We start from the raw sequence: 12,636 nt of genomic DNA, 5'->3' as shown, positions 1-12,636 counted from the left end.
AACCAGCTTCACCTAGTGAACTGAATACAATTTTTCACTAATGGATAGCTACCAAAAAAACTTCAGCATATTGATTTTATAAATTTTTAGCTCATTTTAAAAAGCAATGATAAAATCAACAGACAAACCAAACGCATAAATACTCCATATTTTTGTTTCAGTAAAATACCTGACTCTCTACCCCTCTCAAAATCTTAAATGAAACATGGCTGAAAATCACTTCAGATAGAATGGTTTTGTGGATTGAAAGCTGACTAATACGCCGGAACCAATGCAAATAAACTACAATAATTATCATCTGTTTAGGTATCTGGACAGATCTAACCACCATAGTAACTGATCAACCCAAACTCCACTTACAATTTCACTGCCTCATATTCTGAATTATGCCACAAGCCACATAGCTACACAAAGAAACATCAGAGACTGACGTTATGGACTGTTTTCATCAATTATCTATATTATCCTGGAAACGAGCAAGCGTACAGCAATGCCCCCAAATGTTTCTACATCACAACTTCGTGAATAAGGATGGAAATGATTTGAGGAAACAAGCTTAATAAATGATATTATTTATTTTGAAGATGCAAAGTAAGAGATACTCATGAAAATAATCTCAAACAGAGACACACCACCTCACGAAAAGATCAGTGAAAAAGTAATGCTAACACACTGGTATTACGTATTACCAGTGTTAAACATGAAATGTTATTTTCCAAGAAAGCAAAATTAATTTTTCCAGAAAGGAATAAACCATGTATCAAATGTTCTTACCTTCCAATTTTTACATCAATGATAAAGTAGAACTATTACATACTATTATGGACAAAGCAATAGCATTTTATCTGTCAGCTTCTGTGTGTGACAGGGGTACATATTAGAAGGCTATTCTTTTCTACCCACGATCACATTTCATCCACTTTTATTTAATGCATGAAAACTGTTGGGTTTAGTCTGATTACAAACTAAAGGACAACAAAGGCCACAAAGGCTGAAGCAGTAATCACACTGTTATTCTCTACCTATCCCCAGACACCAAAGACAAAGCAGATTTCTCTTGAGATATCAATTATGGCCTGTTTTCCCTAGTCCTTGGCAGCAGTCTGCCAATCACTTACAAAAGCCAACTGTCCGATCTGCAGTCAAATTGCGGTTAAAACACTTTCACATAGACTCTTGCAACTAAGCCGTTTCCAGAGCTAAGCCAGCAGACTGATTAGTGCTAAAACTATCAGTCCTTCCTGATGAACTCTCAAAGAACGTTTCCTTTCTACTGTCCACTCCAAAACCAGTATTTTCATCACTCCCTTGGCCCACACAAGTATTAACTGTTAAGAAGTCTGGTTTAACCTTTATTGATAAATAAAGGTTATCGTCTAACTAAAAACGCATCTTGGAGAGGGTGTGTTTACATTTAAAAATTAACAACATGACTACTTATTTTTATATTCGTCGTTCCAGCAGACAGACAAGTCATCACTATGCTAACCAATCCCATGATTTTTCTCAGCAGTGACAAAACTCTTCAACATCTGTGTATAGGAGAGTGTGAATATAAATACTAGATGCCAAAATAGCACCAGAAGCAAACCCCTTCTTCCCCCAGCAAGCAAGACTTCCACAAGGATACACAAAAAAGTTGTAAGGATGTTAGATACTACAGCCAACAAAGAATGTTATGAAGACTATCCACAAAAACAGTATAAGCTAAGGAGAATAAACCAACATCCTTCTCACCTCCCACCCTGAATATTTTACAAAGATGTTGAGGTGTGCATGGGGGGGAACAACGCAACAAGAAGCCCCAACTGTCCAAGCAAACAACCCTTCTCTATTTATAAGGCACCACTCACAGAATCATAGAATAGTTGAGGTTGGAAGGGACCACTGGAGATCGTCTAGTTCAACCTCCCTCACTGAAGCAGGGTCACCTAGAGCACACTGCCCAGGACCCTATCCAGACAGGTTTTGAATATCTCCAAGGATGGAGACTTCACAACCTCTCTGGGCAACCTGTGCCAGTGCTCTGTCACCTTAACACTCAGGAAGTTTGTCCTCCTGTTCAGACGGAACTTCTTCTGTTTCAGTTTGTACCCACTGCCTCTTGTCCTGTCACAGTCACTTCCTCACAGTGAGAAGAGCGTGACCCCATCCTCTTGACACCCTCCCTTCAGATACTTGTACACGTTGATGAGATCGCCTCTCAGTCTTCTCTTCTCCAGGCTCAACAGGCCCAGCTCTCGCAGCCTTGCTTCAGAGGAGAGATGCTCCAGGCCCCTCATCATCTTGGTAGCCCTCCACTGGACTCTCTCCAGGAGCGCCATGTCTCTCTTGCACTGGGGAGTCCACAATTGGACACAGCACTCCAGGGGAGGCCTCCCCAGGGCTGAGGAGAGGGGCAGGATCACCTCCCTCCACCTGCTGGCAACACTCTTCCTCAGGCACCCCAGCACACCCTTGGCCTTCTTGGCCACAAGACCACATTGCTGCCTCATGCTTTACTTGTGGTCCACCACGACTCCCAGATCCTTCTCTGCAGAGCTGCTTTCCAGCAGGTCAACCCCCAGCCTGTCCTGGTGCATGAGATTATTATAACCTTGCCCTTGCCTTTGTTGAACTTCAGGAGGTTCCTCTCTGCCCAGCTCCCCAGCCTCTCCAGGTCCCTCTGAATGGCAGCACAGCCTTCGGGTGTGTCAGCCTCTCCCCCCAGTTTGGTATCATCAGCAAACTTGCTGAGGGTGCACTCTGTCCCTTCCTCCAGGTCACTGATGAATAAGTGGAACAAGAGTGGACCCAGGACTGACCCCTGGGGGTGTTGACACTGCTAGCTACAGGGCTCCAACTAGACTTTGTGCCACTGACCACAACCCTCGGAGCTCGGCCATCCAGCCAGGTCTCAACTCCCCTCACCGTCCACTCATCTAGCCCACACTTCCTGAGCTTACCTAGGAGGATGTGATGGGAGACAGTGTGGAAAGCCTTGCTGAAGTCCAGGGAGACAACATCCACTGCTCTCCCCTCATCTACCCAGCCACTCAGTCCATCAGATTGGTCAAGCATGATTTCCCTTTGGTGAATCCATGCAGACTGAATCCTTTGAGACATACCTAGTATTCAATGTGGAGACTCAGATCCTCAAGGGAATACTTACTGTCTGAAAGGTAACTGTTGGAGCTCTACCCCAAAATACTGTTCAAGTGGCTCTTTGCTCCAAGCTATTAAGTCCTGCCACAGAAGAACACTCCTAGAAGCTTATGCTTTAGTATTTAGTGAAGATCAGTTACTACCTTCCTTTGTGTTATCTCCTAATACTTTTGGTTCTACCCCAAGAACTGATTTATTCTTGCCTTACTTTCAGGCCACCTGGGTTTTTTGAGCCAGCTCTCAGATTTGGAAAGGACTGCCTTTCTTTGCCAATTTTTCATTAGACCAAGTGCACATTATCTCCGTGTTTCTTCATCAGGAGGTCGTGTCTTGTGTGTGCTCAGCCAGCCATATTTCCACGTTGAATATGTGAAGCTGAAGCTTGATTAGAAAAAATGATTCTGAATATTATTGGTAGTGATTTTTTCAGTAAAGTCTCAGTAGATCTTAGAAAATTTCTTATGATGCATTGTTTAATACAATTATCATGAATGTTTAGGTTCTCAGGTTTGGCTTTGGAGGACGCAGGGTGAAGATGAATATTAGAATTCTTGTTTTCTCATAGAGTACCCACTCTTCCTCTGCTTTACCACTTTGTTGTGCAAGACTGTGTAGCTCACTCTCAGCAATCAGAAAACTTTCCCATTCCTAGCAGTGTAGTCATGGTAGGAATGGTCTGGAACATCTGTTCCAGATGTTTTACTATTCATGATGAAAAATAAAGGAAGGATGGCAGTCCAGTTCTGGACTCCCTAGTACAAGGGAGACACGGCACTACTGGAGAGAGTTAGAGTGCTACAAAGATGATGAGGGGACTGGTGCACTTGCCCTAGGAGGAAAGGCTGAGAGAGCTGGGCCTGTTCAGCCTGGAGAAGAGAAGATTGAGAGGGGATCTCATCAATGTCTACAGGTATCTGAAGGGAGGAGGGTGTCGAGAGGATGAGGCCACGCTCTTCTCCGTGGTGCCTAGCAACAGAACAAGAGGCAATGGGCAGAAACTGAAATACAGAAGTTCCCTCTGAACCTGAGGAAAAACTTCTTGACTGTCAGGGTGACAGAGCATTGGAACAGGTTGCCCAGAGAGGTAGTGGAGTCTCCTTCGCTGGAGATGTTCAAAACCCGTCTGGATGTGATCCTGGGCAATATGCTCTAGGTGTATCTTCATGGGGGTTGGAATAGGCAATCTCCAGATATCCCTTCCAACCTCAGCCATCCTGTGAATCCGTGATTTAAAACAGGAGACCCCTGCCCTCTGCACTTTCACTGTGACTCTTAACAATTAAAAAAAGCACTATGTAATTAGTACTTGGGATGCCAGAAAGACCGATAAATAAACCCTAAGCATGGCACTAGCCACTTCTACTGCTATAGCACAATGAACAGGAAAAAAAAGAGTTCAGAAGAAAGTCTGTACCCTTGGCTTCCCCTCTCTGTAGGATTACAGAGGGAATATTCTAGTATTGCTATTCTATGAGACAGAACAGAAAATTCCTTAGCAATGCGGATCATCTTGAAAGGAAGCATTCCATCTTTCCTCCAACTTGTTGTTGAAATACCAGGAGGGGTAAGAAAAAATTAGTAAATCTAGCTCAAAATGGAAGCCAAACTACGACAATAACGTCAGGTCACAAACATAAAATTTGCTGTAACAGGTTTATACGTATCAGGTTTCCTATCAATTTCTATGAATTCAATTTTCCTTTTGATATTGAATTAGGGAAATTTTGCATACTATTTAGTAAAAGCAACATAACTTGTATCGTAAAAATGAGATCAACCCTAACAACCATGGGATAAAATGGATAAAATAAGTCAATTTATTTTTTGTGTTCAACGCTACTATGTTTTTATACCTCTTAGCTCTCATGTGTCTGTCAACTGTACCAAGAACCCTTATTAGTAATCTTTCTGGGCCATCCATAATTGACTTATAGTTTATAGGATTAATTCCTGTTTATTGACACTGAGCGGCAATGGCCAGAATCTTCCTTCAGCTACCACAACTGACAATGAATCCTACATGGGAAGCATTTCTGCAAAAGATCTGAAGACATACAATAGCGAAGCTCATACTGACACCACAGAACACATTCCACCAACTGCAACCCTTCATTTTACTCACTATCAAAACACATCATTAACCCGAATACGTTATGTTTATGTGAATATGCTGTTTATTCAACTGAAGGCTGTCAGGCTTCATATGCATTTCCAGGGCTTTCTCTATACCCATTCCTTCTCTGAAACGCAGCTCTTATTTAACTGTGTGTTTAGGACGCACACGAAACAACTATCAGGCAACTAAACTGAAATTGTTTTTAGTTTCACACAGGAAACAATATTTTAAATAGTCTTAAGAATTTGTTTCTTTGGTGACAATTTTTTATACCAAACACTGGAATATTTCTTTATCATATGTGGATCTTAACAGGCACAAGAATCACACCCCAAAATTTTTAAAAACTAGTATTCCATTTGGTACACTGCAGCATCCTCTGTAAGAGGAAATGAAACAAATTGTGTAGGGCTACCCATATGATATTTTTACAGTTCTACTGCTTAAACAAAACGGACTAGGATGGAACACATGCATCATGTCTGAAGCAACTCCTTTTACAATGCTGAAGCATGTTATAAGAATTAAAGAAAAGCATAGCCATCTCAAAGTTCTTAAATTTTAATTTCAACGCTATTTGCAAGTCAAGGGAGGAAAACTGAACTAATTTATTTTAAAAATAAGTTGCTGCATGCAAACAAGACTTCAAATCCTTTGAAATGTAACAGGATTTTGCAATCCTTATTTTTCAAAGAAATAAATCAAAGCAATTTCAATACTGTTAAACATACACAAAAGGCATGAAGTATTTATCTGAATATTACATCAAGGTGTTTTTTTCCAATTAGAGATTGCTACCTTGTATTTTTCACATATCATCCAAATTTCAAAACAGGGAAAAAATCAGCTATACCTCCTTTCTAACAACGGATAAAGCCACCTGCTGGAAAAACATACATCTTACTTTTAAACCTCAATTTATTGTCTGAGTTTTGAACTCATATTTGTCACTGGTGGGGATGATAACACAAGGCAAGCAATCTGATACCAAAACAAGAACTGCTGTTTCTGCAGAAACTTCTGGCAATTAACATGCCCTGCAGGAGTGGGCAAAACGTGTGATAGTGATCTGACTAAATATTTGCAAACTTCCTCTTAAAATACGTAAGTGTAAAAAGTACGCAACAAGTACTACTAGTATTTAACAATGTTTTTATGTACTCTTTCGGTTTATCATACCAGCTTATCTTTAATCGCCTACCAGGATCCGAGTTTAAGTGTCCATGTTTGGACATGATCTAAAAGAATACAGAAAGTACCTTTGCAGAAATGGTGGTTAACAGCAGCTTCTGTGAGTACACAGAATCCTGAACTCCTGTTTTGATATGCAAAGACGACAGAAAATAAGTTTCTAACTAAAACAAATTTGTAGCTATGTAAAAATGGACAATTTCCCTGTATATAAGGCCAGTCCACATCAAACTCTGCATGCTTACTTTTAAGAATGTGTGCCACTATAAAGAAATGAGTGCACATGTTTTTAAATGACCTGAAATTGATTTAATTTTTAAAGCATGATGGAGGCAGGAGGAAAAGTCTAGTGAAATCAAAGTAAAATGTTTAGACATAACATTTCAGAAGAAGATTAGGTTTTCAATTTTGAAATAATTCTTCTCTTCCAGCTAATGGGATAGAGAGTTTGAAGAGAAACCTGGCTGAAAGTTGTCTTCATACCAAGGTCTTCTCTACATATAGGTTTGTAGGTATGGTATGGATTCACTATTAACTTTTTCTGTTAGAGATGTGAAACCAACATACAGGTATGTCAATACAGAGGGGATAATTAAAACAATTTAAAGGAAAAAAAATCACACTCTTTCCACTTAAGTTTTTTTTTCCTCCCATATTAAATTATATGTATGCGTTCACGCAAAAATATATATATAAAGCATAATATAGATAAATGGACTAACCAACTTTTCAGCATTGAAGACTAAAACTTCTTATTCAGAAAAACTAAATAAAAGTTCATTGTAAACAAATCATATTTGCTGACAAAGTTTTAAAGACTATCCAAACACTGAATTGAGCTAAACTGCTACCTAAGCACCTGAACTAGTATTTAGCGAGGCATAACCTAATTTTTGACATTAGAATACTAACAGCAACTAACATAGTTTTGTTTGTTTAAATCATAGTTGATGATTTAAAACATTCCTCTCCAAACTTCAATGCCCACCTGAGAGATTGCACTTCCACTGATATAAACGTACTTCACAGTAGTGTAATTGATGCCCTTACTGCAGTAGGCAGCAAAGACATGCCAGTACCAGAAATTTTTCCTGCCAAAAGCTCTACTGACAAATTACCACAACAGCAATTGTGGCAGAGTATACTCATGCTTGGCTGCCTTCATCGGCTTTCCATGTCACCAGAAGAGGCAGCAAAAGATACACATCTTGCCCAGCACACCATGCCATTAGAAATTTCCGGTATATGTAATGCAATATCATGAACTTCTCCGGAATTTCTCAGGAACTGGGCCCAGGTTTCTTCAGTAACATCCCGCAGTATACTCAGTCTCTACACGCTTCCAACCTTTCCTTCTTGCTAGAAGTGTGGCAGCTCAACAAATAAGAGAAACACTCGATCTCTTTCATAAACCAAACAAGTACTCCACAAAACAATCTACCTACCAAACTGACGGGACCAGAGTGTGACGCAGATGTAGAACGTTCTTCAACGTACTGCAACACACACACAGTGATTTTAGTACAAGTGCTCGTCATAAAATTTTAAAAGATTTGTATTTAAAAACAGCCCTGACAGTTCAAAGAGGACAGACATACTTCTAAGCATAAGGAAATCTTCAAGTTCTACTTTTTCCATTTTCCTTCCTCTCTGAGGTGATCCCACAGACTGAGGGAGAATACTAAGGGAGAAACGCCCCAGATGGCACACAGCGCAACTGTGTCTCCACCTCCAAAGAGTCAGGGTTCTTCTCTCTATATTTCAGTTCTCTGCTTCTCCCAGGTCTCATTCTTCTCCTTTCTATTCCTTCCCTTCCCCAGGCCTTCTCTCATATAAAAGGTAATTTTCACAACTGAAATAACTGAAAAGGCTTTACTTCGTCATTCGCATAGTTAAGGAGAAGTAAGCCCTCTCTATCACCTACAAATGGTTGAATACAATGAAATGCCAAAAGAGATCTATTCTTAGACAGCGTGACGTTATCGCTGGCATGCTGTTAACTAACTTATTGCTAAAACCGAGTTACTATGTTTATACACCGGAGAACCATACTTAAGACTAGGATGAACTTAGGACTTAGCTTAAGTGACGTAACCATTTTTTAAAGCTCATCAGTTGTAGATAATGGCCGAAACATTAAATACTGCTTTTCTTAAGCCTACATGGGCCTTTGCATTTTTACTAACAGCTGGTGTATGTCAATGTGGTTGTTTTAATCAACTCTCGAATAAAAAAGGCTTTCCTTTTCCACTGAGCTGAGGTTTGAACACTGCTTTCATCCTCAGTAGCTTGTAGAACTTGGCTATTGTGCGCATCAGAGTCATCACAAACCTTGTGGACATACTGCAACAGGAGCTGCAACAGCAGCTAGTTTCATTGCTCTTACCAAGTTTTGTACTGGGACGTTGCTTTCTAATAGATGTAATCTGGACACCTTGTAGGGATGCAATGCATAGAACAGCTCAGTCTTCTTAATATAAGAAAAAATTTTGCTGGATAGAAAAAGCAAGAAAGAACTTATCTTTTCTGCTCACTAAGTTAACCTGAATGAGGAGTATGAGAAAATATCGTAGGCCCTTCTGACTGCAGTTTCAAGAAACAGCTTATCTTTGTGCAGATCTTTCGTTTTTTACTGTAGAAAACAGGATTCATTCTCAGACAGTCAAAGTAAGTTTTATAACACAAATACAATAAATACATCAGGTGATATGTGAAAGAAAAGAGCCTCACACCCCCAAATGTGCTCAGATGAGCACGGCTTCCTCTCAGATCCTCATCCCTTATTTTTATTAAGGAGAAAAAAAAAAAAAAGATATGGGAGTTTTAAGTGCACAAGAAAGTTATCAAAAGGTGTACTTTTCCTACGGTCTTAAGCTCTGCCCTATCCTGGAAAAATCCCAAGTTATTTACATTATCATAGCTATGAACTATTAGTCACACATTTCAATCACAGGTATAGGTAAATCCATGTATTGAAAGCAGAGGTAGAGAAGATAAACACTGTATTTGGGCTTTGTGTTTGGATCCGAGAAGAGTGCTCTGGTACGTCTCTGACACATTAAGGAAACAGAAGGAGAAAGCTTCCCAGCTGAGCTCTAACCTCAGTAGAGGTTCACATGCAAAATGCAAAACAGAAAACAGTCTTGTCAGGCTCTTTGTGTCTACATTCAAAGATTTCTCTTGTACCTACGCTTATATACTTTGAACTTTGCCACCTGTTTCAGAAGTTCCTTCCAAAACTTTATTTAAACTGAATAGTTGTTCCTACTCTTTCACCACTATCCAACCTCTCCATTTCCCTTGTTGTTCCACAGAACATCCATGGAAACACATCTTCAAGCCCAGAACATAGGCTTATGTTACAAGACCACTATATATTCAAAATATACTATCTCAATCAGATTCTTACTATTGTTTCTATTTGAGAAAACCGGATAGTCATCCTTCAGTAATAACTGAACATTTTAAATGATTTATTGCCATGATTTATTTTTACTGCAACATGAAAGAAAAATTTGGGCAGTTCTGTCAGATACAAACAGACCTGCTAAAGCTATCTGGCTAAGATAAAAGGTTCTGCAGAGAGGACAGGGCTGAGTTCATGCAATTGCCATGTTAACCTAGGACAAAGGATACCCAGAGATTTCAGGCACAGGAACAAAACTGCAAGACTGAATCACTTATAACTTCCCATCAAGATGGAAGGGCTCCTTAAAAAGAAAGCAATCAACGATGTGTGTGTGCAGTGGCCGTTAAGTGAAGCAGCACAGCACTTTTTGACATCTAAGGTGACGGTGGGAGATAGAAAAAGCAACGTTACCGCAAGTGAACCAAGCTAAGAGTTCTTGGAGAGTGAGCCCCAAAAGTGCTAAGTGAGAATCAGGAACTGTAGAAGATGAGGGACACTGGATGAGATATGAAAGAGAGAAGGGCCTTGATTTCATGAGGAGATATTCTATTCTTCCAAGGAAATGAAGTATAAACGAAGTCCAAGGCAGCAGTCTTTCTGCAGCTGGAAAACCTGTAAAAGAGACCAGGTGAGGCAGCTGTATACTGCCTAACTACTTTTCTGCCAAGTGAGGAACAGTTCCAATGCTATCTAGACAAACTGGTTGGACAGCAATCAGCAACAAGCTTAAGATACAGTAAGGTTTTTTCCTTTCTTTTCCCTCCCATTATTTTGAGTCTCTCATGAATATTTTTAAAGAGCTACTGCTGTTAGCATTTCACTGCTGCCAAGAGAGAAAAAGCCCTAGTTTTAGATGTTCCAGTAAGCAGAAATCAATAGAGGGCACCAAAAAGCAAAGGAAGTTTACATGACAGTCTTTCAGTAGCTTAGAAAAGGAGGAACCTGCCCCCTCTCAAATCAAGCTAAGTGTAAAAAGTATGAAACTTCTGCTTACAGAGAGTTGTCATGGTACTTTACAGATCAAGCTCAACACCTAGCTGAGTCAAGCTTTATTCATAATAGAATTTAAACATACCCTATTAGATTAGCGTCATGATTTAAGCGCTTACCCATAGCGGGGGACCAGAAGTTGTACTTAGCACGCACAAGCTAGTTACAGCTTTCCATAGGTTTCAGGATTCATCACTCTACAACCAAAACAACTCTCCCACTAGAAGTAGGAAAAAAGGATATTCCATGTTCTATTTGTACCATTACTCCTACCTATCAAATCCCTTCTCTGGGAAAAAAAATACTCTTTACAAAGTAAGACTAAATAAGAAAATGTTTAAAAATCTAAGACTTGGTCTGTAACAAATTCCCACTTGTTTCACTACTGATGCAGCCCATGTATTGTTTCTGTGGACAAACATATGAAAAAGTTTTGAAAACGGAAGAGGGCAGTTTAAGTTTCAACTTCATTTCTCCTTCAACATTACAGCTGAAAAGCACTTGTCTTCCTAATCGCACTTCATTTTTATATTATTCTCTTACGAGCTTGCACAGAATCCATTTAATTGCTAAAGACTTTCTCACAGAAAAGGTTACCTGACTTTTGTCAACAACATCACTCCAAATCATATAAATTATTTCCTGTTACAATTTCAATAAACCCTGTTGAAAAAACGTACTCAGAGAAGTCAATGCATAAACTTCACAAACTACAAAAATACCAGCACTCATGTCAGTTATCCGAATTAAATCCACACCTTTCATAAAAAGAAAGGCTAACTACACATTCTGCAGCTCCCAACCTCACCGCAGCTGCAGAATAAGGACTGTTAAGCTTAGAAGTTCAGACTAGTGTCTACTACATTTTTCTTAAAACACTCCAGGTGAATTGCAGAGAAATAACAGATAAACACAGTTTAACCTGCTCTGTAAGTCAGAGAAACAAGAAGATTAATTTTCACATAGCCAAACCTTGAGAGTTCTAGCTTATAATGCTAGATATTTTACATACGTGTATTATATATATATGTATAATATATATAGGGATATGCATAATGCTCTTATGCATATCCCACTACTTTTCTCAGAGTCTGCACTCTTATTGGGCACTATTTTGTGGCAAAAACTTCATGGGAGTCTTTCTTAGACTGCTGTTCTACGTATGCAGTTTATTTTTGTCAATCTGCACCTGCAAGAGTTTTGTAATTAAGGATGATCAAAATCATCAACTTTTGCTGTTCATTTAACCTCCTGTTGTGCTTGGTTGCTCAGCTGCCCTCATGCTTGATCTTCTAATGACTACTGCCTCCCTCCCTTCCTCTCTTTCTGCATGCCGGTATCCAATTCTTGTCTCTCCTGTATATTGCTCTTTCACTCACAGCAGAGAGCTCAGAAAAGAGCTCTCCGCAGAATAGCGGGTCTCTCTTCTGCGCAATAGCAGGTCTCTAATACCAGCTGCAATACCCTAGTGATGGGTAAAAAATACCCTAGTGATGGGAAAAAAAGTTTCTGTTTTTTATTCTTTTTAGTGCTGCAAAGCAGTTAAGGAGTCTGTTGGCCAGCAGACAGCAAAATTCCTTGGATGTGGGTAAACAAAACGTATCTTGTGACTCAAACCACGTCATACTCATACCGAAAGCTCCTTTAAAACACACATGTAAGCAACACCTAATCAAGGAGTAAGCAACACCAGACCAAGTGTTAGCCAATGTGTTCATCTTACTGTTGCAGTCACCTCACAATATGCTCAGAGTACATCAAAGCACGTGCTCGCTCCAACCACCGC

At 39.7% G+C, this 12,636-nt stretch overlaps 1 protein-coding gene across 7 annotated transcripts in view; it reads right to left on the bottom strand.

Annotated features, from left to right (window-relative positions):
• Positions 1-12,636, bottom strand: part of RNF38 (ring finger protein 38) — a 142,103-nt gene that overhangs the window by 40,708 nt on the left and 88,759 nt on the right. The window lies entirely within an intron of this gene.

This window comes from Struthio camelus, chromosome Z (genome assembly GCF_040807025.1).
Source record: "Struthio camelus isolate bStrCam1 chromosome Z, bStrCam1.hap1, whole genome shotgun sequence".
Classification (NCBI taxonomy): domain Eukaryota; kingdom Metazoa; phylum Chordata; class Aves; order Struthioniformes; family Struthionidae; genus Struthio; species Struthio camelus.
This window is presented reverse-complemented; position numbering and strand designations above follow the sequence as displayed.